Source organism: Mesocricetus auratus, unplaced genomic scaffold (genome assembly GCF_017639785.1).
Source record: "Mesocricetus auratus isolate SY011 unplaced genomic scaffold, BCM_Maur_2.0 Super-Scaffold_100015, whole genome shotgun sequence".
Classification (NCBI taxonomy): Eukaryota; Metazoa; Chordata; class Mammalia; order Rodentia; family Cricetidae; genus Mesocricetus; species Mesocricetus auratus.
Genome location: NW_024429198.1, coordinates 13,293,067 through 13,318,790, shown reverse-complemented (window position 1 = coordinate 13,318,790; position 25,724 = coordinate 13,293,067). Strand labels below are relative to the sequence as shown.

General features: G+C 37.5%; 1 non-coding gene across 1 annotated transcript; it reads right to left on the bottom strand.

The window, feature by feature from the left end:
- Positions 1-22,005: 22,005 nt before the first annotated feature.
- On the bottom strand, positions 22,006-22,113 carry LOC121144417. Its single transcript, XR_005881773.1, has one exon. It is a non-coding gene; the product is annotated as a U6 spliceosomal RNA (small nuclear RNA).
- Between the last annotated feature and the right edge of the window lie 3,611 nt (positions 22,114-25,724).

Here is a 25,724-nt window from a genome sequence, read left to right as displayed (position 1 = left end):
ATCATTAATGACCAACCAACTTACAGCGATCAAAGTTCTTTAATGTGCTCAGAACTGTGTTTTCAGTCATGCTAAGTTCAAGTTTAATTCAATTACAGGAGCAAGTTTTAGCCTTCTCTCTCTTTTGTCATAGGTAAGCCTGGAACAAGTAACAGAAAAGAAGTAAGTTTTCTTTATTGTAGAATATTATTCAAAGTAGGGTAGATTCTTTTTGAATTATCTAACATTTCAAGTCCCTCAGAGAGATCTGTTGAATATGGCACTTAAAGCATTTAATATAAAAGAGTTCCTGTGATAGAAAGAAGTACCACCTTCTGGCAGCAACCCTGTGGGCATTTCTAAAGACTGTGAGGAATCAATAGACTCCACCTGGAGCTTGCTTCAAGTGACGTGGCACTGACTACTGAGCAAATAACTCTCAATGCTTTGCCCAAGTTCAAGACCTTATCCAAACTATGGACAGATAGGACACTGTAGGTTCAAATGCCCTAATATGCCTTAGCAAGGTAGGTCAGTCTCCTAAATTACTTCCCCAAAGGCAACACTTCTCGGATATTCTGGGTCTAGAAGCTAAATATTGCCACTTCCATGTATGGTGGAAGAAGACTGATACTTCCTGGGAAAATTTGCCTCCAACAAACCCATCATGTTTATCATGGAAGAGTCCAGGCTGACTATACAAGTTGTGGGCAAGTTACTGTCATTTTTACCAGATAATGATGTCACTTGTACTGCATTTACTGATCATTTTAGTAAAACCTATACTTCTCAGGTCTCTGTGACTGACATCCATAGTGGGCCCAATCTTGTCCCAGGCCCTATCTCATCAGGCAATTTAACCATGCTGCCACCTGTTGCCACAGCAGCAGGCAAGACTCAGCCAGTTCCTACCTACCCTTGACTTTCTGGTCATTCCATACATAGCTAGAGGGTCTGCCTTCACCTTATAAATTATCTTGGCTTTACAGTACCTTTGGGTTCAAAGGAAGGACATGTTGCTTGGTGATGATAATACAAATTTGAGAGCTTTAAAAAATTTTTATTACCTGAGTCTCTTAAACAAAATAAAAAATCCCAAATACTAAGACTGCCAGATTAAATTTGGTTATAAAAGCAGCCGAAGCAGACATCAACAATTAAGCACTGAGTGGAACTCCTGGCTACAGTTTAGAGAGGGAGGAGTGATAAGCAAGTGAATCAAGACCATGATGGGGAAACTCATAGAAACAGCTGATCTGAACAAGTGGGAGCTCATGGCATACCAGTTTGATAGTTGGGAAACCAGCAGAGGACTGAACCAGGCCCCCTGAACATGGGTGTCAGTTAGGAGACCTGGGCAGTCTAGGGGGCCTATGGCAGTGGAACCAGTATTTATCTGTGGGACACAAATGGACTTTGGGAGCCTATTCCCCTTGGAGGGATATTCTCAGCCTAAACACACAGGAGAGTGCCTAGGCCCTGCCCCAAATGACTTGACAGACTTTGATGATCCCCCATGGAAAGCCTCACCCTCTATGGGGAGTAAAAGGGGGGTGAGATGAGGGGTTTGTAGTAGGCATGGAAGTATGGGCAGGAGAGGGAAGTAGGATTGATATGTAAAAAAATTGTTTCTAATTTAAATAAAAATTTATATAAAAATTACAAATTCAAATTAGGCCTATGAATGCTTCAATTGTAAAAGTCAAGCCTTGTTTTTTCCTAGAGCAAACAGGATTTCTATTGAGATAAGTAAACTCACTAAACAGGTTTCACTGAGAAAAGAAACTTGAAACTACCAGGGTGTTTTTACTGACTTAAAATCTACTTGTTACTCTTCCTGTATGCTCCCAGGAAGAGTTAAAAGACATGCTTTTTCAATAACTACTCTCAATAGTTCAGGGCCGGTGTCAAAGTTTAGAATTCAAACCTTTGTGTGAATCAGTAGGGTTGTCATAAGCGACTAGCCTACTTTTGGTAACAGTTACAAGCACTGGTTATGGACACTTTAAACTAATTAAAATTATCATAATTACAGACTAATAAATTAAACTTCCTATGATGATTTTAAACTTCTTCTTTATGTTAATACCTATTTAAGCCCTGTTATGGCTTACAAAAAATATGAACCTAATCGAGTTGTCTGTAGACACTTATTAACCATTTTCTCTAAGATGAGGTTATTTGTCGTTCCCTTTCTTTCTTTCTTTCTTTCTTTCTTTCTTTCTTTCTTTCTTTCTTCCTTCCTTCCTTCCTTCCTTCTTTCTTTCTCTCTCCCTCTCTATGTCTCTTTTTCTCTCTGTTTCTCTCTTGATACAGGTGTTTTCTCTGTATTTCTAGTTGTCCTGGAACAAGGTCTGTAAACCAGGCTGGCCTAGAACGCAGAGATCTGCCTGTCTCTGACTCCCTAGTTCTGAGATTAAAGTTGAGGGCCACCACTGCCCTGCCTTATAAAGAGGATTTCATTGCAAATTAAAATAATGGTTTTGCTGTATGTAGAGCTAAATCTTTTATCTCATTTTATCAACATAACTCAAAGCATGTAAGCTTCAATAAGTCCTGATTTGGATCCTTCACAGCTCATATGGACTCTCAGCATACCTTGTTCATTAAGTACTCGCATCCATCAAAGCACCAGTTTAGCTGAAGCTGTCTTGCCTGCTTCCCATCACTGAAGGTGGACTCCTTCCTTCCCCTGGATTTTAGGCTCCTTTTTACTGTCACAACCACCGCAAACACATGACAGGCTTGACACTGTCAAGGATGTTCCCAAGTAAAAACTCCCCTAAGGTACTGAACTTTGTCTTCTTTCCATAGTGCTCAGCTGTCTCAACAGATTTCCACCCAGCTGTCAGATACATCCCGAAGTCAACCTTGTTCCTACAACTGCTCCTAAGCCATCTCACCCCCCTGTGCCTGTGCTGCGAATCCCAAACGCCCTGGAATTTCTAACTGCTGAAACAGGAGACAATTATCTTTCATTACAAAGAAAGCTGTCTTCATCTAAAACAGTCTAGGTAGAGGCAAGGAATAAGAAACTACAGGAGCTGGCACACCCACTGTAATCAATGTCAAGGAACTCTCTGTAGTGCAGGACTTTCACTGAGGCTTTTGACACATGCCCTTCCTTTGCCTTTTTATCTCTAGCCTCCTCATAGGAACCAATGCTCCCTGTCTCCATTTCTTTCTTTTTTTCATGAAAACATTAATAAGCTGACCTTACACTCAGTGAATCAGATGCTTCTAATGGAATTTCTTCAGGTATCCTGGCCCTCTTTCAACATTCCCATTCAGCCTTAAATAGCCAGAGGATCGCCCTTGCCCATTATCATAGATAAAAGTCTAGCATGTTAGTTTAAAATGTGATCCGAAATATGCCATTACTGGCGGCAACCACTCTACTCCAAACAAGAGCTGGATTTTGCCAGGGAATAGAAACCTATAATAATTCTCAGAAGCCCTTATGAGTATCTGAACACTCTTAACTACAGCTGTCAGCAACTCAACTGTTTGAAAGAATTCCAACACCTGGTTATTCCTGCTTTTGACCTCCCTCTCTGTTATATACCTTTATAAAAACTCACATGTAGCTCTTTCCCTCTAAGATCCAAGGCAGGTTTTATCTATCTATCTATCTATCTATCTATCTATCTATCTATCTATCTATCTGTCTACAAAACATTCTCTTTATGAAGAGTGACTTTTCAGTAGTTACCTGCTATACCCTCTTACAGATACTCCCATGATTCGTTGTAATTCTTTTGAGCTCACACTTGAGATTGAATCACACACTAGAGATAAAATATTAACAGCACAGTAGTAGGATTATGGAATAAATGCACTTGAGACATCCTGTAGTGCTGAAGATACATATATGTGTACAAGCAAAGAAAAACAAGGACTCTTCCTGGAGTTATAGAAACATAGACTTAAAGTCGAGTATAAAGATATAAATACCTAGATAAAGAAGATATCACATGCAAACCATAAGGATATTTTTATAATGACATGACCTCACCTAACAATAGAAGATGGCTCATGAAACTAATGAGAATGGAAACAATTTCAGATAGACAAATTAAAACAGTTACTTATTTGAAACTCACTGTTAGCCAGAAAACAAACAAACATTGACTGGCTTCTTAGACAAAAGAGATTTAACCTGTCAAATATAATTATTTAAAAATGCAGTAAATTAAATTAAAAGCAAAGAAGAAACCAGAAGAAAGGCTTAGTAGAAGACTCATTTAGTTCAAAGAGAGCATACATGTAATTATATTATCAGAAGTGAAAAAGAATTAAGAAGAATTCAAATATAATGTGAATTTTAGGTCAGTATTAAAATAGTAAACACTCTGGTAATGTATTTCAAAAATGATTTAGGAATGTCAAAAGGGTAGAATGCTTTTTCAAAGAAGTAAACCATAAACTTTATGAAATATACAGACAGTACAAATGTTCAGGGACAAAGAGGTTAAAGATCATGATGCATATTTATTTCACTAAATCTTCCCACGATTTATTAGGATTAAGCTTTTATATAAATTTTATTACTAAAGGTTCTATGAATATGTGAAAGCATCATACACAAAAATTATCCAGACACAAAATCTATACAGCTTGTATACAGTTAGAATAGACATTCTCAATGGAAGCTGTGAATGTTAACATTAAAAGGTACACTTTTAGTATTTGAATACATGGATAGGCTCTCACAACTTCCATTAATTGCTAGTGGTTCCTCAAATGGGAATGGTACACACAAGATCCTTTTCTGTCAATGTGAGGAATTAAGTTGCTTTGACTTTGAGTAAATTATATGCATGTAGTACTACCCATGGTGAGTTCACATGTGTAACAGTATAAAATATCTGGAAATTACTACTTCCCTGTAGACATCTACTTTCTCTGGTCCTTACAATATTTTTAATCTATTTCCAACAAAGGTACAAAACATCATCTAGAGCCTATGATATAGCCAGCTGAATTTGGCTAACAGTGTACGCATGAATTCCACCTTGGGAAACAGGTATTAAATTAATTAGAAAACAGTTCGTCACTCTCAAAATAGCCATGTCTCTATCACAGCACTGGTAAGAGGCACCATTCTCTTTAGTGGTGTATCTATTGGTAGAGTTTCTGTTGCTGAGACTAAACACCAAGACCAAAAAATAAACTGGGGAGGAAAGGGTTTATTAGGCTTACACTTCAGCATTGATATGCACCACTGAAGGAAATCACAATAGGAACACAAACAGGACAGGATCCTGGATTCAGGAGCTGAAGCAGAGGCCATGGATGGGTGCTACATACCAACTTGTTTCCCGTCGTTTGCTCAATCTGCTTTCTTATACAACTCAGGACTAGCAGTCTAGGGATCATCACACCATGGGCTGGACCCTCCCCTATTCATCACTAAATGAGAAAATGCCTTACAGGTGTATCTAAAGGAGACATTTACTCAGCTGATGTTCCTTCCTCTTATGGCTCTAGTTCTGTCAAGTGGACACAAAACCACCCAGTAAAATGGACCTCTTCTCAAGTTGACACACAAATACATCACTATGAAGTCAAAATCCTTTCTTTCTTATTCATCCCCATGATCTTAAATAACTTTAAAAGTCCCACAGTCTTTACAAATTCAAACATATTAATATTTCAGTTCCTTTAAAATCTAAAGTTTTTCAAAGTTCAATTCTATTGACTGTAAACTGCTAGAAAATAGTTTCTTACTTCAAGAGGGAAAAACAGGACACAGTCACAAATCTAAGCAAAGTAAAACACAATTCCAATAGCTCACCTCAGTGATGCTTGTCTTCTATTAATCAACACTAATTTCTTAGCTCCAGCTGACTAGCATTAAGTATCCCATCATTTGCTTTAGTAGTTGCAGTATCTTGTTAATCGCAGCTTATTTTCAACTCCAAATAACCAGAATAACAGGATCTTAATTAGAAGTAACAAATGGCCCTGATAGAGTCTTTAAACTTTCTCTGAAATTTCATAAGGCAGGTCTCTGTCTTCTGCATTGCCCTTAAAATTCTTATCATCAAAAGTTCCCACAGAAAATACTACTGAGATCTCAAATTTCAATGGCTATTCTAGCCAAAAATTCCAAATTCTTTCACTATCCCCCCAAAAACATGATCAGGTTAGTCACAGAAATACTCCACAGCAGGTACCTATTTCCTTAGTTAAGGTTTCTATCACTGAGGCTAAACACCATGACGGAACAGCAAGTTGGGATTGAAAATCTTTATTAGGCTTACACGTCAACATTGCTGTTCATCACTGAAGGGAATCAGGACCGGAACTCAAAGAGAGCAGGATGCTAGATGCAGAGCTGATAGAGAGGCCATGAGGGGACCTGCTTTCTGGTTTGCTTCCCATGGCTTATTCACCCCACCCTATTATAGTACTCAGCACCAGCAGCCCATTGATGGCACTACCCACCATGGGCTGGGCCCTCCCGCATTGATCACTAAGTGAGATAATGCTTTACAGCTGGATCTCACGGGGACATTTCCTCAGCTGAGGATCCTTCCTCTGATGAATCTAGCTTGTGCCAACTTGTCACACAGAAGCATCCAGTACAGATGTCCAAATTCCACTAGAAAGCTACACATCGTATTCAACACAGTGGCTTTCATTGTGGGTCGTTAAGACCAAAAACCAGAGCAGAACAAAAGCCAAATATATGAAAGTCGAGGAAGAATATACTAGAAGGAGGTGAGGTTGTCTGTATTAAGAGAAGGATATGAAAGAATAGGACTATGGGTGCAATAAGATCGCATTATATAGATATATTAATTTGTTAAACAATGTCTATTTTTTAAATTATAACTTACCATACTACTATCGTATGATAAAGTTTTCTGGCCCTTAATATTTTTTCACTATCCTTTGGATGAAGTAATCTGAAACAATGGGTACTCCTTGGTATGAAAATCATATTTATTTTACAAATCACCTCCATAGCTTAAGAAATCATTAACATGTCATTAAATCAAATATGGATACTGTAACACAAATAGTAATACAGATATGTTTCATCTTGCCTTTTTTTCCTTCTAAACTGGAATCAAGTGATTTCCTTCTTTCATTACATTGTAATAGATAGCCAAAGCCCACCAGAGAGAACTCTATGATATATGCAAGTAAGCAGGTACATAGGCAAATGTTGGGATGAGTCTCATCATGTGTATGTGACACAACAACATTAGTGCTTTTTGATGATTCATTAAATATCAGTCAGCTTATTTGTATCCTTGAATGGTTTATTATGGATTATTTCATATATAGCATATACACAACTGCATATGTATATGTACACAATAGACACATATGGCACTCACACACATGCATATATATATATGCGTGTGTGTATGTGTGTGTGTGTGTGTGTGTGTGTGTGAAGGATATGGTAGATTACAAGCACTAACGTTTGTATATGAATATGGATAGAGCAGTGCTTGCTTTAAAAATTTCATATCATTTTCAATGCTTTCACTAGAGAATTTGAGTATGCTTTCACAAAAACTGTGAGTTCATATGTCAAACTCTCCTGCTTTTTCCAGTAAAATCTATATCCTTGTAGTCATTCACTCCATTGCTGTACTTTTAACAATTTTTTCCACGCATTCTTCTTCATTGATGCCAGACAATTGTGAGTAGGGGTTGTGATGTGGATGTCCCATTTTGGTCTCAGACTTCAGATTCTCTTTTCTTTGCCACTCAAGTCCTTCAGAATCCTCTCATGGAGAAGGGAGGTAGGTATGACAATAACTGAGAAGGTATTTGTAACTGAATGATACTCAGTTTTCTTTAAGTGTGTGGTCCCAATAGAACATGTTTCTGGGAAGGTGGAATGATCCAATAATATACGGACCACACAAGTTGAACTTGATTAATTAAAATAAAAGAAGAAGACATGTAGATAACTTGTTGATGAGAAGAGGCATTGGCCTGGAATGAGTTGGAGAAGAGGCATAAAAATTATCCAAATATATTGTATGGAATTCTCATAAAAACTGGGGAAAAAGTCAGCAAATCCAAGTCAAAAATCCCCAAATGGAGGCAGTTTACATCATTAACACATATTATCCACAACACATATGTACACGTATTTGTATAGACATATATTTACCTTCCAATGAAATATATTTGATGACTCATCCTAATCTATTGCTCATTTCAAAGATTTATTTTTCTTCTTTGTTTTCAAAAGAAGCATCATTATTTTCTTTTTCTATGATATAATGATAATGAAAATCACATATAAAATGTGTTTTAAAGATCAAAATAGGATAATGCTTCAGAGTTATGTGAACTATAATTCTGAAACAATATCATTTTGTAATTTATCAAGTAACACCTTTGCTTCAACTCAGAAGATAATATATTTTAGCAAAACCAGTGGAATACTTTTAGCCCTCATTTCCTCTGCCACTTTTTTTCTGATGTACATTGTAGGCCATGTGATAAAGTGAGCAAAATGTGGAAAATTTGGGTTTTATTCCAAACCTGCTATAGACAAATGTGCCTCACTGATTTTTAATACTCCAAGTCACAGAAAAACATGAATAATAAAAATAACATAATAAATTTTGTTATACTATATTAGCATAGCATATCTTAAAATAGTTAAAATAATAATAATGACACCTTTACTGATTAAATGCATGCCAATTATAAATAAGGGATATGTTAGGTGATTAAAATTCTGTATGTAGTATTTTAATGCATTCTTATAAAGGTACAATTTTCTCAATAAGACAAGAGAACAAATAACATGCAATCCACGTAAGTTTAATTTTCACATATTAAAATAAATTGTTTTTCGACTAAGGTCTCATCAAGTTTGGTTTCAATTTGTTTTTCACTACTTTGCGAGAGGAGAATTTTGTCATGTTTGTCTGAATTTTTGTAGTATCAAGGCAAACCTTTAAGCAAAGGTTGATAGTAGGAGCATTTTATCATGTCCTCCCTGAATTTGTTTCTCTTATCTTCACTGGAATAGCTATGTCTGCCAGCTACAAGCTGACATGGAAATAAGGACACAGACATTCAGTACTGGTTATTCTGATAGTTAATCTTATGAGTCAACTTGACTGGGTAAAGGCATGTTCAGATAGTGCATAGAGATTTTTTTGATATATTTGCTCATTCACTTGTTTCCAGAAGATATTAGCATTGGCTTTTGTAATTTGGGTGAAAAAAATTCACCTCTTCTAATGGAAGCAAGTATCACTCAATTTATATAGATTTGCGTTTTACAAAAAGCAATTCCTTTTGTCTTTGTTTCAGCTAGGATACACATCATAAGCCATAGCTCCTGCCTCATAGTCATTCACTTTCATTTGTCCTGCAATACTGATTTCACCCCATCTTTAGTTCTCTGCTCCAAATTCCCAGGTTCAGAATGTTACCCTTGAAAGTTGTAGATTAGAGGCCTTTGGATAAAGGTTGAATTACATCTGCTTGTTTTCCCTGGTTTACACCCTCTTGCAATGGCAAAGGTGGAATTTTTCATCTTTGCATGAACTAAGTTAATTTTAGTTTGTTTTTTTAATAATGTAGACTTTTAAAATCCAGCAATGAAAGAAGGGATAAATGTTATAAGGATGAGCAATTCTTTTTTTTTCTTTTTTTTTATTAATATTTTCTTTATTTTCCATTTTAAATTTAGATAAGAAACAAGGTTGCTTCACAAGTCAGTACGAGGTCCCTCTCCCTTTCCCTCCCCTCCTCCCGTGCCCTCCCCCATCCCCCCCCGTTATCCCCTCATTCTCCCAGGGAGGGTGAGGCCCTCCATGGGGGTGTCCATAGTCTGTCATTTCATATAGGGCAGGGCCTAGACCCTTCCCCAAGAGTTCAGGGTGAGAGTGCACCTCACATTGTTCTATGGGAGTCCAGAGACCGTGTGTATACTTGGGATGGGTACTGATCTGCTGTCCAAGGCTCAATAGATTACCTAGGCCTCCTCACTGACACCCAGATTCAGGGTGTCTTGATCAGTCCCATGCTGGATTCCCAGGCTGATGCCTGGGATTCAAGAAGTTAACCTTTGTCTGGTCAGCTGTTTCTGGGGGTTCAACCAGCCCAGTCTTAATCCCTTTGATCATCAGTCCTCCCTCTCTGATACTGGCTTTCTTGAGTTCAGCTCAGTACTTAACCAGCCAGTAAATGAAGTTTCTGTTTCCCAGACTCTCTGGCAATAGGATTGTAGGCTGGCACTCCCCAGATCTATGTCTAAAATCCATATATGAGAGAGTACATGCCATGTTTCTCTTTTTGTGACTGGGTTACCTCACTCAGGATGGTTTCTTCTAGTGTCATCCATTTGCCTGCGAATCTCATGATTCCATTATTTTTTCTGCTGAATAGTACTCCATTGTGTAGATGTACCACATTTTCTCTATCCATTCTTCGGGTGAGGGACATCTAGGTTGCTTCCAAGTTCTGGCTATTACAAATAAAGCTGCTATGAACATAGTGGAACAGACATCTTTGTTATATGAATGGGCATCTTTTGGATATATGCCTAAGAGTGCAGTTGCTGGGTCTTGTGGTAGGTTTATTCCCATTTTTCTGAGGAATCTCCATACTGCTTTCCAAAGTGGCTGAACCAGTTGGCACTCCCACCAGCAATGGAGGAGTGTCCCCCTTTCACCACATCCTCTCCAGCATAAATTGTCATTGGTGTTTTTGATTTTAGCCATTCTGACAGGAGTGAGATGGTATCTCAGAGTTGCTTTGATTTGCATTTCCCGGATGGCTAAGGATGTTGAGCACTTTCTCAAGTGCCTCTCAGCCATTTTAGACTCCTCTATTGAAAACTCTCTATTTAGTTCTGCAGCCCACTTCTTAATTGGGTCCTTTGCTGTTTTGGAGACTTGCTTCTTGAGTTCTTTGTAAATTTTGGAGATCAACCCTCTGTCAGATGTGGGATTAGTGAATATTTTTCCCATTCTGTGGGCTGCCTTTTTGTCTTGCTGACTGTGTCCTTTGCCTTACAGAAGCTTCTCAGTTTCAGTAGGTCCCATTTATTAATTGTTGATCTCACTGTCTGTGCTACTGGTGTTATGTTCAGGAAGCTGTCTCCTGTACCAATTCTTTCAAGGGTACCACCCACTTTCTCTTCTAAGAGGTTCAGTGTGGCTGGATTTATGTTGAGGTCTTTGATCCATTTGGACTTAAGTTTTGTGCATGGCGATAAACATGGATCGATCCGCATTTTTCTACATGCCAGTCTCCAATTATGCCAGCACCATTTGTTGATGAGCAATTCTTATTTGATATAGAAGTTTCTTTACTTTGCTAATTTGAATTCAATACTAGTTAATATCAGAAAGAGGTTCTACAGTTCATGGCAGGAGTTTTTAATGTAGATGTTCAAATATCCATTCATTTTATAAAGATAAACTGAAGAAAGGCTCCAGCAACATAATAAGGGAAAGACTTTTTTGAAGTTTCAATGAGTTTTAAAGAGGTTTGGAGATACGCATCTTGGAAACTGATGAAGATGCAAGATTCCGTATATTGCTAAGATAATTAGTCAGTTCGAATAATAGAAAATAAAACTAGAGAATCTACTGTGGACCCTGGATGTTAGTTGCTAGGCATAGTGTCACACTGTAGCATCATACATAAGTTAGAAGAGTGAATTTATGTTATGGAACAGGCTGGCCCCAGATAAACAAGTTGATAAATGGTATTCACAGGTAGGTACGGAGAAGTGTGAGGAAACAGCAATCCCATTGGTTACATTAAAAACAAGGAACTAGTGGAGCTAAGTCATTTGGGACAATCAGAAGTGCTCTATATAAAAATCATTGGTATACACCCTAGTTAGCAGATGAAATATTGATGGAGCTCTGGCTATTGTTCCATAGGTAAACACTTCTTTATAGAGTACAGGTTAGAAAATTACTTATTTTCTTGGTTTGCTGTTTCCAGTAAGTTCTTTGGTCGGGTGGTCTGGTTTTCCTGACATGATCGTAGTATTTTCCCAAACTCCCATAATCTCAATTCAGCATGGTTAATATATAGGGTAGCATACTTTTACTCTCTAGAATAAGTTATGTATCTTCTGTACTGTGTGGAATATTCTGTAGAGGAAATCCGTTCATGTGTCTACCTAGGTCCAAAATAATATTCTTTCAAAATGGAGTAAAATGCCTAATATTAAATTGAGTGTCTAAGAGAAAAGTATGGTCTAACATATGCCATTTAAAATAGTTTGAAGTAACTTGGTAGCAAGAAGAAACTTCAGGAATCATTCCCTCCTTTGTTAATTTCCTACACCTGAACTCAAGTTATGAAAGTCGCTTTGTATGAGAGAAAAATTTTGGTCCATGTTTTGTCTAGCATGAATGAGATCTGGGGTTCAATTCACAGTAAAAAAATAATATATAACCCATGAACAGTAATACTATATGAAAAAAATGTGTTTGCCTTTCCTTACTTCCACACTCATATATCTGGAGACTATTGTAGAAACACATAATAAAGGTTTAGAGCACAAATTTGAACCGAGTTTAGTTTAACACTGGTTCACCAAGCACATGATTTGAATTTAATTTTTCAAAACAGACATTCATAATGATTGTAATAGTATAGTATGCTTTATTAGTTTTATATGAATTGAAAGATAAACTAGAAAACTGGAACCCCCAAACCCACCAAATTAATGGAGAAGATGGGGGAATCCATAAGCTTAGAAATCGGAATGTTTAACTGTGTTTGTTACTTAAGGGATACTATACTTATCTATCCTGGGATGGTGCAGAAGGAATTCATTTCACCAATACTTTAATGAATAAGTTTATAGAAAGAGACTGAGAATCCATTGAAAAGTATAATAATCAGCTTCTGTTTTTCTAGACCAAATAGTAGAAACTGCAGCCAATTACTAGGAAACATAATTGCAAGGTGAAAAATTAGATGATGGCCACTAAGAGCAAATTCCCACACTGCAGTTGAATGATTTTTGTAAGCACATGCTTAGTTTGAATGTATTTCACTAAAACCCATGTTCTGGAAACTTAATCTCTATATCCATACTTTGACATTACTTTGAAGTGATTATTTGTTAATTAATTGCATATATTTGTCATGGTTCTCTGGGGTGGGTATAGGAATGGATAGGTGAAGCAACAACAGAAACAGAAAGAAATTATTTCATAAATAAAATTAAGACAGAATTTATCTAGGTACAGGAAAGGACTAGAAACAGAGAGTTCAACAAGGGTTTGATGAACACAGGGTAGTCAGGAAAACCATCATGTACTCCAAAGCTCAAGTAATCTTAGAGTATGAGATGAAGAAAACATGCATATCTAACATGATACCACAGCTCTGGAAGCCAACATTCATACATACCTTCATTCAAAGGATGAAATCTGAAATTCTCAACATGCAGCAGGAAAACATTTTCATAGGGTCCACTGTTCATGTGAGCATCCTCCTTTTATTCATCACACCATTAAAACTCAAGATTTAACTAGGTACCACCTATCTTCACAGTGTTTCTCTATCTGTTAGTTCACTCACCCACATGACAGCCTAATATTCTTCTCCGGACACACCCTCATATACATACTCAGGGACATGCTTTACCTGTTTCTACACATTTCTGAGTCCAGTCATGTTGATAGCCTATATTATCCTCACGTTAGGATTAGCTGAATCTCTATGGCTGTTATGTTCCTTGACTACATTAGGACCTACATCAGAAGACGAAGAAATGGACAAGCTATCATATAGTCTCTGCCTTTCCAGGTTGCTAGGAAGGAAACACTCAATACAGTGGAACCACACTCCAGCACATCTCAGTTTGAAGAATTAGAATCCAAACTCATACTCTCCTCATGATCTGATATTCAATTAAAATATTAGAACTTGGTCTTGAAAAAACTTGTTGGGGATAAGGGAAACATCTTTTATCCAAGTACCCAGAAATATGGAAAAATGATATCTTCATAGTACAAGGGGCCTAAGAGGTATAGTAATTTGTAAAGTTTAGAGAACAGGTCTACCACTTTCCATGGATCCTTTGTCCACAGTTATCTCCAGTTTTTGTACCCTCAAATTTTGTGAGACTGTATTAGTGGTTCCATGAGTACCTTATATTATTTCTTTGGATGGCACATGCTATAAAATTTGCCAAGTTCCATTAGCTAAGATTTCAGTACTTCCTACATATTGAGAAATAGCCTTAATATTGTTAAGTATATTGAGTCTGGATCATATTTAGTATTTCATGTTCACCATATCTCTTCTGTTACTGTTATTTTGAATGTCCATTACATTGTTGCATCTACTTTCAATTCACAAACTCATATCCAACTTGAGTTGGCCTGAGAAATGATTAACCCTTTCTCTTACATATGGATGAGTCACATGGTAGTCTAGAGATTGGGAGTTTGAGTAGATGACAGAAGCTATGACTGGCCATCCTGGAGTGGAGTTCATGCTGCTTTTCGTGTGAAAAGGAGATTGCTTTGAGAGCCTGTGTTAGAAATTTTGTGGATTAAATTTAGTCTAAGAAATTTCATAGTTTAAAAAACATAATCATATAATTCATGTTTTAATTCTATTTAGAGATGAAATTCATTATATTCAGGAATATCAGGAAAATGAGGCCCACATGTTAGCAATACTTCCATTATAAACAAGGTAAGAATTATCTAAGGTTGAATCAATCAATGTTTTATTTTTCTTTCCACAGGATGTTTTTCAGTATATTATGAAATACCAGATATACTTTCAACAATTACTAGGAAAATAGAATAGCCATTTTCTTGTTCTTCTCTATTTAAAGAACAGTGGAAAAAGGTATAAATTTTGGAGACTTATAGTAAGCTACCACAAAATAATGTTGTATAGAATTTTTTCCAAGATAAAGCATGTTTCATATCATAAAACAGTTTAACAGAATGGTTATTGCAATTACAGTTTAAATGACACATACAATTTTATTGTTATAACGAATTTTCACATGCTATAGTATATAGTATTCACTATCTGGATAATCTTTTTTGCCCATTCCTCCATGTGATATAGTAGTAGGTCTCAATTATTTTATTTACCAACAGAAAATGTATCATGATAGCATTTTTATTACATTAGACCATAGCATCAAAAATCCAATCACAACATATGAATTTACATTGATTTAGAGTTTGTCATACAGTTCCAAGAGATAAAATAGGCAATGGGAAAATTGTTATCTTGTACATATAAAGATAATATACTGAGGTTAAGTGACACAAAAATGTCTAAAATATTACAAAATGAGAAAGTATTTCCTCCATTGTCATGCATAGTTTGATGCCAGGTTGACACAAACTAGAGTCATCAGAGAGGAGGAAGCTTCAGTTGAGAAAATGCTTCCATAAGATAGGATGTAGGTAAGCATGTGGTTAATGATTGATTGGGAAGTCTCAAGCCATTGTGGGTCAGGCCATGACTAGAATGGTGATCCTGGGGTCTATAAGAAAGCAGGCTGAACAAGCCATGTGAGAAAATCAGTAGCCAGCAGCCTTACGTGGTCTCTGCATTAGCTATTGCCTCCAGGTTTCTTCCCTGTTTAAGTTCCTGTCATGGCTTTCTTCAGTGACTCAGTACAATATGGAAATGTAAGCAAAATAAAACCTATCCTCCCCAAGTTATTTTGGTCATGGTGCTTTTTAATAGCAATGGTAACCCTAAGACTTCCATAAAGTCTCATAATTAAGTGGATTTAAGATGAAGAAATTTTTGGTTATGAAGGAGGTTACTAGATTCCTGGAAGAAAGAAGCATAATGCACTATCAAAATGGTACACTTGCTCTGAGTCATGCTTACCATACATTTCTCAAAGATTGAACCGGATATGTTCAATTTTACTTGTCAGGAAAAGGTAGACATTTTAATTTTCTTCCCATCATGGTTTATCAAATCTATAAGCCTATAATATAAATTTACATTCAGATTATTTTTATTGGTTTGTGTGAAACAGGGCCTCATACCATAGTATAGTCATATATAGGAGCTTACTATAAAAACCACTCTGCCTGACCTCAAAACTCCTTGTGATCCTCCTGCCTCAGCCCATCTATATTGGGACCATAAGTTTCTACCAGACAGCATTTGGATTCAGTTTCTTGGCTAAACTTCATCTGTCACAAGACAAATGCACAGTTGCTTTACATTGATAAAACACTGATAACAATGGTGTTGAAAAGGAGGGACTTTTCAGTCATATGGATGGTTGGAATGAAAAGGTACTCTTTTATATCAACCCATATTAGTGTTTCTCCATCACTTCACTTACAAGCAAAGAAATGGCACTTATTTTCAGTGGTCCAAGTCAGGTTTTAAAGGCTACATGTTTCACATTTTTATGTGTTAATAGTTCCCATTTCCTGAATCACACAAAATATTACTGGTCTTCAGTGGGATCCAGAAAAAGAGAGGGTCTGGTCTAATAATTTCCTGTGAATGCTTGTACACCATTTTTGCTATATGATACTACAGATTGATGGTACTTGAAGTGACAGTGGCAGAAGGGGACTTTGTTTACAGAATTTTTCAGGGCCTGTCTGTCTGAAGCGTAAATTTTACTATCCTCAGAGAGAAATACTCTCTTTGTGAGTCAGTCTTTGTCTGAACATTCGTTATGAGCTACAAAATCACCAAGTGGCCTCAACTGACTGTCACAAACTGAGTATTATCTGACCCACTAGGCCATAAAGATGGGCTCACAGCAAAATTTTATAATCAAATGCTGTATGGCAAGTTCTAGGGATTTAGTAGCCCCTGAGTGTGCAAGTAGTTTACATGAAGGTACTGAAATGCATGGGTCTGTTTATGGTCTACTGTTGCTCCCAGCCTTCATTGTGGAGAGAGGCTTCCTCTTTGAAATGCAAGGCATTTATTTGAGAGACTTGGAACAGGCCAAACTGCTCAAAATAAGTGGCTGTGGCTGTAATGTAGTGACTAAATAATCTAGTAGTAGCCAATATCATCAGGTCCGAGGCTTAATGAAAAAATCCAGAAGAAAGTGCAGGAAAAATAGGGCTGGAGGAAAGAATGAAATGGTATAGCTGCTTCCTACCATAGAAACATGCTATAGTAGAGGGAGGATGGTAGCTTATTTTAATGAATACGATTTTGACAGTGGAAATGTGGTTCAGCAATGAAGAAAGCACAGTGCTACTGCAGTATTTCAGAGTTTGTATGAATACTAAACAATTGCTGAAGCAGTAAAGACTCTTTGCTGGTGTTGGTTCTGACAAATTGTCAAGGTAAGTTTCAAGATGCAGATTTTGGCAATAATCACACACTTTTGGAGAGCTGATTTTGGTAATGCAGTTGTGTGGGTCACCCATTCTGTTTTTTGTTTGTTTGAATTTTTTGTTATTTATTTTTAAGTTTAAATTTATATTAGAAACAAGGTTGCTTCATAAGTCAGTTCCAGGTCCCTCTCCCTTTCCCTCCCCTCCTCCCATGCCCTCCCCCAACACCCCCATTATCCCCTTATTTCCCCAGGGAGGATGAGGACCTCCATGGGGGTGTCCATAGTCTGTCATTTCATTCAGGGCAGGGCCTAGACCCTCCCCCAAGAGTTCAGGGTGAGAGTGCACCTCACATTGTTGGATGGGAGTCCAAAGTCTGTGTGTATCCTCGGGATGAGTACTGATCTGCTGCCCAAGGCTCAATAGATTACCTAGGCCTCCTCACTGACACCCCAATTCAGGGGGTCTTGATCAGTCCCATTCTGGATTCCCATACATCAGCCTGGGATTCAAGAGTTAACCCTTGTCAGGTCAGCTGTTTCTGGGGTTAAACCAGGCCAATCTTAATCTCTTTGGTCATCAGTCCTCCCTCTCTGTTACTGGCTTTCTTGAGTTCAGCTCAGTGCTTAGTCTTAGGAGTTTACCTCTTCTTCTGTCAGCCACTGAATGAAGTTTCTGTTTCCCAGACTCTCTGGCCATGGGATTATAGACTGGCAATACCCAGATCTATGTCTAAAATCTATATATGAGAGTACATGCCATGTTTCTCTTTTTGTGACTGTGTTACCTCGCTCAGAATGGTTTCTTCTAGTGTCATCCATTTGCCTGCAAATCTCAGGATTCTATTGTTTTTTATCTGCTGAATAGTACTCCATTGTGTAGATGTGCCACATTTTCTCTATCCACTCTTCGGTTGAGGGGCATCTAGTTTGCTTCAAATTTCTGGCTATTACAAATAATGCTGCTATGAACATAGTGGAACAGACATTCTTGTTGTATGAATAGGCATCTTTTGGATATATGCCTAAGAGTGGAGTTGCTGGGTCTTGTGGTAGGTTTATTCCCATTTTTCTGAGAAATCTCCATACTGATTTCCAAAGTGGCTGAACAAATTGGTACTTCCACCAGCAATGGAGGAGTGTTCCCCTTTTACCACATCCTCTCCAACATAAATTGTCTTTGATATTTTTGATTTTAACCATTCTGACAGGAGTGGTATCTCAGAGTTGTTTTGATTTGCATTTCCCAGATGGCTAAGGATGTTGAGCACTTTCTCAAGTGCCTCTCAGCCATTTTAGACTCCTCTATTGAAAATTCTCTATTTAGTTCTGCAGCCTACTTTTTAATTGGATCCTTTGGTGTTTTGGAGACTTGCTTCTTGAATTATTTGTAAATTTTGGAAGTCAACCCTCTGTCAATGTGGGGTTAGTGAATATTTTTTCCCATTGTGTGGGCTGCCATTTTGTCTTGCTGACTGTGTCCTTTGCCTTACAGAAGCTTCTCGGTTTCCGGAGGTCCCATTTATAAATTGTGGATCTCACTGTCTGTGCTACTGGTGTTTTGTTCAGAAAGCTGTCTCCTGTACCAATTCGTTCAAGGGTACCACCCACATTCTCTTCTAAGAGTTTCAGTGTGGCTGGATTTATGTTGAGGTCTTTGATCCATTTGGACTTAAGTTTTGTGCATGGCAATAAACATGGATCGATCCATATTCATCTACATGCCAGCCTCCAGTAAAGCCAGCACCATTTGTTGAAGATGCTTTCTTTATTCTATTGTATATTTTTAGCTTCTTTGTCAAAGATCAGATGTTCATACATGATATCAGGGTTTTCAATTCGATTCCATTAGTCTACCTGTCTATCTTTGTCCAATACCAAGCTGTTTTCAGGACTATAGCTCTATAATAGAGCTTGAAGTCAGGGATGGTGATGACTCCAGAAGTTGCGTTGTTGAACAGGGTTGTTTTGGCTATCCTGGGTCTTTTGTTTTTCCATACAAAATTGATTATTGTTCTTTCAAGGTCTGTGAAGAATTATGCTGGGATTTTAATGGGGATTGCATTGTTTCTGTAGATTGCTTTTGGCAGGATTGTCATTTTTACTACATTGATCCTACCTATCCAAGAGCATGGGAGATCTTTCTATTTTCTGAGGGCTTCTTTAATTTCTTTCTTTAAAGTTTCAAAGTTCTTGCAATACAGGTCTTTCACTTGTTTGGTTAGCGTTACTGCAAGGTATTTTATTTTGTTTGTGGCAATTGTAAAGGGTGATGTTTCTCTGATTTCTTTCTCAGCCATTTATCATCTGTATATAGTAGGGCTACTGATTCTCTTCAGTTGATCTTGTAGCCACCCACTTCGGTGAAGGTGTTAATCAGCTGTAAGAGTTCCCTGGTAGGGTTGTTTGGGTCATTTATGCAAACTATCATATCATCTGCAAACAGTGAAAGTTTGACCTCTTCCTTCCCAATTTGTATCCTCTTGATCCTCTTTTTTTTCATATGGCAATGGCTAGAACTTCAAGTACAATGTTGAAAAGGTATGGAGGGAGTGAACAGCCTTGTTTTGTTCCTGATTTTAGAGGAATTGCGTTGAGTTTCTGTCCATTTAGTTTGATGTTGGCTGTTGGTTTACTGTATATAACTTTTATTATGTTTAAGTATGTTCCTGTTATCCCAGATCTCTCCAAGTCCTTTATCATGAAGGGGTGTTGGATTGAATTTTGTCAAAGGCTTTTTCAGCATCTACTGAGATGATCATGTGATGTTTGTTTTTCAGTTTGTTTATATGGTGGATTACGTTGATGTATTCTTGTATGTTGAACCATCCCTGCATCCCTGGGATGAAACCTAGTTTATCATGGTGAATGATTGTTTTGATGTGTTCTTGGATCTTATTTTCCAGTATTTTATTGAGTATTTTTGCATCAATGCTCATGAGGGATATTGGCCTCTGGTTCTCTTTCTTAGTTGTGTCTTTGTGTGGCTTGGTGATCAAGGCCATTGAATCCTCATAGAAAGAGTTTGGCAATGACCCTTCTGCTTCTATTGCATGGAATACTTTGAGAATAATTGGTATAAGCTGTTCTTTGAATTTCTGGTAGAATTCTGCACTGAGGCCATCTGGACCTGGGCTTTTTTTTTTTTTTTTTGGTTGGGAGGCTTTTGGTGACTGCTTCTATTTCCGTAGGGGTTATAGGTCTATTTATATTTCTTATCTGTTGTTGATTTAATTTTGGCAAGTTATAGCTATCCAGGAAGTCATCCATTTCCTTTAAATTTTCAAATTTTGTGGAGTACAGATTCTCTGAATTTCCTCAGAGCCTGTTGTTATGTCCCCCTTTTAATTTCTGATTTTGTTAATTTGCATGTTCACTCTCTGCTGTTTGGTAAGTTTGGACAAAGGTTTGTCTATCTTGTTGATTTTTTCAAAGAACCAACTCTTCGTTGCATTGATTCTTTGTATTGTTTTCCTAGTTTCCCCTTTATTGATTTCAGCCCTCAATTTGATTATTTCCTGGCATCTACTCCTCCTGGGGGAGTTTGCATCTTTGTGTTCTAGAGCTTTCAGCTGTGCTGTTAATTATCTAGTATGACTATTCTCCAGTTTCTTCATGTGGGTACTTAGTGCTATGAACTTCCCCCGTAGCACTGCTTTCAAAGTGTCCCATAGATTTGGGTATGTTGTGTCTTCATTCTCATTGAATTCTAGGAAGTCTTTAATTTCTTTTTTTTTATTTCTTCTTTGACCTAGGAATGGTGCAGTTGTGCATTATTCAATTTCCATGAGTTTGTAGGTTTTCTGCAATTTGTGTTGTTGTTGAATTCTTATTTTAAAGCACAGTGGTCTGATAAGATGCATGGAGTTATTCCAATTTTTTTTAATGCTGCTGAGGTTGGATATGTTGCCAAGTATGTGGTCGATTTTTAAGAAGGTTCCATTTGGTGGTGAAAAGAAGGTATATTCTTTTTTATGTGGATGAAATGTTCTATAGATGTCTGTTAATCCCAGTTGGGTCATTACTTCTATTAGACCCTTTGCTTCTTTGTTGAGTTTCTGTCTGGTATTCCTGTCTAGTGGTGAGAGTGGTATGTAGAAATCTCCCACTTATAAGGGTGTGTGACTTTATATGTGATTTAAGTTTTAATAATGTTTCTTTTACGAATGTGGATGCCTTTGTATTTGGGGCATAGATGTTAAGGATAGACACTTCACCTTGGTGGATTTGCCTGTGATGAGTATGTAATGACCTCTTTCATCTCTTTTGATTGTTTTTATTTTAAAGTCTAATTTGTTAGATATTAGTATTGCTACTGCTGCTTGTTTCTTTGGTCCATTTGATTGGAAAATTTTTTCCCAACCTTTAACTCTCAGGTAATGTCTGTCCTTGAGGGTGAGGTGTGTTTCTTGTATGCAGCCGAAGGATGGCTTCTGTCTTTGAATCCATTCTGCAAGCCTGTTTCTTTTTATGGGTGAGTTAAGGCCATTAATGTTGAGGGATATTAATGACCATTGATTGCTCATTCTTCTTTGATTTGGAAACGTTGTTGGTGGTGAAATTATGTGTGGAATTTCACCCCTTTGTTCTTTTGGCTGTTGGTAGAGAGCGATTCTCTAATGCCTATGTTTTTCTGGTTGTAGTTAACTTCCTTGTGTTGGAGTTTTCCTTCCAAAACTTTCTGGATGGCTGAGTTAGTGGATACGTATTGCTTGAATCTAGTTTTGTCATGGAATATCTTGTTTTCTAAAAATAAGGTATGCTTCAGCAATTTGCGTGTCATCCTTGCGCAGGGGCCATGGTAATCTTCTCTGTATAGTTCCAATTTAGTATATGTGGTGCCGAAGCAAGCACCACCCATTCACTTTTAAGTAACCCTTTGCTACCCGTGCTCATAAAAGTAACTCAAATTAATTCATTTGTTCACCAAAAGACTTGGATATAATCATTAAGTCTAGTTAGTATTCCACCTACAGTGAACAGGCAATTGTTTGTGTTTCCTAAGAAAAGTCACACAGCAGTGTCTAGTCTAGTCTGTATTCTTGATGGACAGATGACAGTTGGGAAGGAACAAGACTGGTAATCTGATGGGCCCGAAATATAGAGAGTATCTAAACAAAGATGTGCACACATATACACACATAGAAAAACCCACAGAAAATATTTGCATACACAATACAAATTTAACAGTCTCTAAGCCAAGGATATTTGCTAGTAATGTTTTTGCTATAGAAAATGCATAATGGGAAACACAAAAAGAAAGCTGTTAATATTTTTGCATAGTTCCATAGACATCTAGAAAAATGAAATTATAACTGCCATGCATATTTGCTCTTTTTATGTTGAGGATATGTACTTGTTTTTTGATTTTGATATATGCATACAGGTATATGTCTTTTACTCTAATGTCCTTATAATATCAGACAAATACATTTGCTTTTTACATTATTTAAATATTGCCAATATTATAGCATCATAAAATGTAAATGGAAAGATAAATACAACCAAGAAACTTCAATCTTACAGAAGACAAAATTTGCTTTCAGTTGTTATTTGGACACACATATTATGTTAGGTGATATCGTAACCATGTGTTTTTTATGTGGATATTTACGACATTTTACTATACATGTTACTGCCTCTGCCTCCCGAGTGCTGGGATTAAAGTTGTGTACCAATACTGCCCAGCAAGTAATATATTCTTAATATATGTTCATGGTTTTCTATTTACATTTAAGTGGTCATTTTAGTGCTAATATATATATATATATATATATATATATATATATATATGTTTTGCAACATAAATTGCCACAGATGTTGGAACGGGAATATGTTTTTTTTTTAGTTTTTTCTTTTTAAATTTTATAAAGTTTTTTTATTTTAATTTTAAATAGCTTGTTTTACATGTCAATCCCAGTTCCCTCTCCCTCCCCTCCTCCCGCACTCCCCTTCCCCCCACACTCCCACCCTATTGCTAAATGCTTCCACATAGGGGATATCTAGAGTCTGTCATTTCACTCTGGGTAGGGTCCAGGCACTGCCCTAAGAGTCCAGGCTGAGAGAGCATCCCTCTTTGTGCTATAGGCACACGATGACTGTTTGTATTCCAGGGATAGACACTTATCCACAGCTTAGGGCCCCATAGGTTGCCCAGGCCTTCTTGCTGACACTCACATTTGGGGGGTCCAGATCAGTCCCATGCTGGCCTCCCCACTGTCGCTCTGGGGTCCAAGAGCTCTCCCCTGTTCAGATCAGCTGTCTCTGCTGGTTTTGCCAGCCCAATCTTTGCCAATTTGCTCATCACTCCTCTCTCTCTGTCACTGGGTTCCTTGGGTTCAATTCAGTGCTTAATTGTATGTTTGCCTCTGCTTCCATCAGTCACAGGATGAAGGCTCCCAGATGGTTATAGACATCAAGTTCATTATCAGGAATGGGTATTCGAGGTGGTCTCTCCACTATTGCTTAGCATGCCAATTGGTGTTATCCCTTTAGATCACTCGAGGTCACTCTGGTGCCTGATCTGTCTTCTATCCTATGATTCCCTCTTCCCCCTATTCTACCCCCACCCACTCAACTTCCTGTTCCCTCATGACCTACTCTGTCTTTTTCTTCTCCCCCTCTCTTCTTCCCAGCTCCCACTCCCCCTTACCCCTTACCGTATTCCCCATCCATTCAGAGGATCTTATCTCAATCCTCTTCTTTTGGGTACTATGCATATATGCATATCTTTTAGGTTCTTTCCTGTTTCCCAGATTCTCTAGAAACCATATATGAGTGAGTACATACCATGTTTGTCTTTTTGTGACTGGGTTACCTCACTTAGGATGGCTTCCTCCAGTGCCATCCATTTACCTGCGAATTTTAAGATTCCATTGTTTATTTTCTGCTGAGTAATACTCCATTGTGTAAATGTACCACATTTTCTCCACCCACTCTTCAGTTGAGGGGCATCTAGGTTGCTTCCAGGTTCTGGCTATTACAAATAATGCTGCTATGAACACAGTGGAGCAGATGCCCTTGTTGTATGAATTTGTCTCATTTGGATATATGCCCAAGAGTGCAATTGCTGGGTCTTGCGGTAGATTAATTCCCATTTTCCTGAGGAATCTCCACACTGATTTCCAAAGAGGCTGTATGAGTTGGCACTCCCACCAGAAGTGGAGTAGAGTTCCCCTCTCTCCACATCCTCTCCAGCATAAATTGTCTTCAGTGTTTTTGATTTTAGCCATTCTGACAGGAGTAAGTTGGTATCTCAGAGTTGTTTTGATTTGCATTTTCCTGATGGCTAAGGATGTTGCGCACTTTCTTAATTGTCTCTTGGCCTTTTAGCCTCCTCTGTTGAGAATTCTCTATTTAGATCTGTACCCCACCTTTTAATTGGGTCCTTTGGTGTTTTGGAGACTTGTTTCTTGAGTTCTTGGTAAATATTGGAGATTAGCCCTCTGTCAGATGTGGGGTTAGTGAATATCTTTTCCCATTCTGTGGACTGCCTTCCTGTCTTGTTGACTGTGTCCTTTGCCTTACAGAAGCTTTTTAGTTTCAGGAGGTCCCATTTGTTAATTGTCGATCTCAGCGTTTGCGCCACTGGTGTTATGTTTAGGAAGTGGTCTCCTGTACCAACTCGTTGAAGAGTATCTCCCACTTTCTCTTCTAAAATTTCAGTGTGGCTGGATATATGTTGAGATCTTTGATCCATTTGGACTTAAGTTTTGTACAAGGCGATAAACATGGATCTATCTGCAGTCTTCTGCATACCAGTACCCAGTTATGCCAGCACCATTTGTTGAAGATGCTTTCCTTTTTAGATTGTACAGTTTTAGCTTCTTTGTCAAAAATCAAGTGTTCATAGGTGTGTAGCATCACCATACCTGACTTCAAGCTCTATTATAGAGCTATAGTCCTGAAAACAGCTTGGTATTGGCACAAAAATAGGTAGGTAGACCAATGGAACCACTCAAATTCTTAATCAAGTGCTGACTCCCATGATGAAATCACAATGATAATAATTCAAATATAAATGTTGAAATTGTCTATTCTATAGATTACATGTTTATTCAACATGAGAAATACTGTAAGTATGACTGTATTGACCATTAGATTCATAATATATATGAACAAAACATACCTCAGTTGCTATAACTATGGGAGGAAATGGAGCTAGGGACAAAGGCAGTATCAGGGAATGACATTTATTTTGGGACCTGAAGTCTGTTAAAGAAATTAAATATTAATATATGCTAGGAGTAATTGCCACTTCAAAAGTAGATAATGATAATGATGGGTGGCTAGACAGATAAATTTAGAAAGAAACCTCCACAAAGTCACATTTATTTTGAAAAAAATACTTGTTATATTTCTTTGTTTTGATGGGACAGAAAATTTTACTCTTTCTCTACTTTTCCTGTTACTTAATATGTAATGAATATAAATAGGGAAGAAAACTCTATAAGAACTTATATGTTTA